The sequence below is a fragment of the Ochotona princeps genome, chromosome 2 (genome assembly GCF_030435755.1).
Source record: "Ochotona princeps isolate mOchPri1 chromosome 2, mOchPri1.hap1, whole genome shotgun sequence".
Lineage (NCBI taxonomy): Eukaryota > Metazoa > Chordata > Mammalia > Lagomorpha > Ochotonidae > Ochotona > Ochotona princeps.
Genome location: NC_080833.1, coordinates 109,769,851 through 109,772,338, shown reverse-complemented (window position 1 = coordinate 109,772,338; position 2,488 = coordinate 109,769,851). Strand labels below are relative to the sequence as shown.

At 51.8% G+C, this 2,488-nt stretch overlaps 1 pseudogene; it reads right to left on the bottom strand.

Moving 5' to 3' along the window:
- Window positions 1-613: 613 nt before the first annotated feature.
- LOC101524570 (tubulin alpha-1C chain-like) lies at window positions 614-2,341 on the bottom strand (annotated as a pseudogene).
- Window positions 2,342-2,488: the final 147 nt, after the last annotated feature.

Here is a 2,488-nt window from a genome sequence, read left to right as displayed (position 1 = left end):
GGTGGAGTTCAGATTGCCGTTAGCTGAATACTGCTGGAAGATCAGTCACTGCAACACCACACCGTTGTGTCCGCTGCTTTCCTGTGTCTGTCAGTCTCCAGGTATCCCTCTGCTGTTCTGTCCTTTTCTTATTTCCTAGAATGTGTCCTCTCTGCTTCATCCTAATTAAATGTTTCTCCGTCCGTTTAAATGTGTCCTTACCCTATTCTGCCATCTTGACTCTCGATATTACACTTTTATTTTATTTTTAAAGATTTATTTATTTTTATTACAAAGTCAGATATACAGAGAGGAGGAGAGACAGAGAGGAAGATCTTCCATCCGATGATTCACTCCCCAAGTGACCGCCGCGGTCAGTACTGTGCTGATCCGAAGCCGGGAACCAGGAACCTCTTCCAGGTCTCCCACGTGGGTGCATGGTCCCAAGTCTTTGGGCCAGCCTCAACTACTTTCCCAGGCCACAAGCAGGGAGCTGGAAGGGAAGTGGAGCTCCTGGGATTAGAACCGGTGCCCATATGGGATCCCAGTGCGTTCAAGGCGAGGACTTAAGCTGCTAGGCCACGCTGCCGGGCCCTGTTTTTTTACATTTAATATGGAAACATCACTATTGCCTTTATTGACACTTTGGGGCCATGGCAGGCAGCCACACAGGACACAGTCTTGGCAGAGTGAACAGCGGCTGCCGATCGGCTAATACGCCTCCCCTTTCTCCATCAGCATTTTCAGCCCCAACCTCCTTGTAATCCTTCTCCAGGGCAAGCATGCCCTTGCGAGCCTCAGAAAACTCACCCTCCTCCATGCTCTCACCCACGTACCAGTGAACAGAGGCACGCTTGGCATACATTAGGTCCAGGTGAACCCAGGCCTCTGCCACGACTATGGTGTTGCTCAGCATGCACATGGCTCACTGGACCCTGGCCAGATCACTGCCGGGCACCACAGTGGGAGGCTGATTGTTAATGCCAACCTTAAAGCCAGTGGGGCACCAATCTATAAACTTAACACTACTCTTGGTCTTGATGGTGGCAATGGCAGTATTAACATCTTTGGAAACCATGTTGGGACGGCACAGCAGGCAGCAAGCCATGTATTTCCCATGGCAAGGGTCACATTTCACATCTCGCTAGCTGGTTCAAAGCAGGCATTGGTAATCTCTGCTACAGAAAGCTGTTCATGATAGGTTTTCTCAGTAGAGATGACGGGGACGTAAGTGGCCAGAGTGAAGTGGATGCGTGGATGGGGCACCAGGTTGTTCTGGAATTCTGTCAGGTCAACATTCAGAGCTCCGTCAAACCAGAGGGAGGCTGCGGTTCAGGCTAGTGTAGGTGGGGCGCTCGATATCTAGGTTTCTATGACAGATGTCATAGATGGCCTCATTGTCCACCATGAAGGTACAGTCAGAGTGCTCCAGGGTGGTGTAGGTGGTGAGGATGGAGTTGTAGGGCTCCACCACAGCTGTGGAGACCTGGAGGGCAGGGTAGATGGAGAATTCCAGCTTGAATTTCTTGCCGTAATTGACAGAGAGGCGTTCCATCAGTAGGGAGGTGAACCCAGAACCGCCCCCCCACCAAAGCTGTGGAAAACCAGGAAGCCTGGGCCTGGCTGCGTGGCCTAGCAGCTAAAGTCCTCGCCTTGAACACCCATGATTCCATATGGGCACCGGTTCTAATCCCGGCCGCTCCACTTCCCATCCAGCTCTCTGCTTGTGGCTTGGGAAAGCAGTCGAGGACAACCCAAAAACTCTGGGACACTGCACCCGTGTGGGAGACCCGGAAGAGGTTCCTGGTTCCCGGCTTTGGATCGGCGCGCACCGGCCATTGCGGCCACTTGGGGAGTGAATCATCGGACAGAAGATCTTCCTCTCTGTCTCGCCTGCTCTCTGTATATCTGACTGTAATAAAATTAAAAAATCTTAAAAAAAAAAAAAAAAAAAGGAAAACCAGGAAGCCCTGCAGCCCCGTGCACTGATCAGCCAGCTTGGGGATGCTATCTAGGACGAGGTGGATGATCTCCCAGCCGATGGTGTAGTGCCTGAGGGCATAGTTATTGGTGGAGTCTTCCTTGCCAGTGATGAGCTGCTAGGGGTGGAAGAGCTGGCAGTAGGTGCTAGTGCAAACTTCATCAGTGACCGTGGGCTCCAGCTCTACAAACACAGCCCTGGGCATGTGTTTGCCAGCGCCAGTCTCGTTGAAGAAGGTGTTGAAGGAATCGTCTCCTCCTCCAATGGTCTTGTCACTTGGCCATCAGGTTGGATGCTGTTTTCCAGGCAGTAGAGCTCCAGGCAGGCACTGCTGATCCCGACACCAGCCTGGCCCACGTGGATGGAGATGCACTCATGCATGGAAGGAACCTGCTGGGACGAGAGGATGTCGAGCGGACAGCGACTCAAGAGCTCCCACAGGCAGACCACCAAAAAGTCTTAGAGGAAAAAATAATCGGAAGATTTTTGTCTCTCCTTTTCTATGTGAGTCTGCCTTTCCAATCAAAA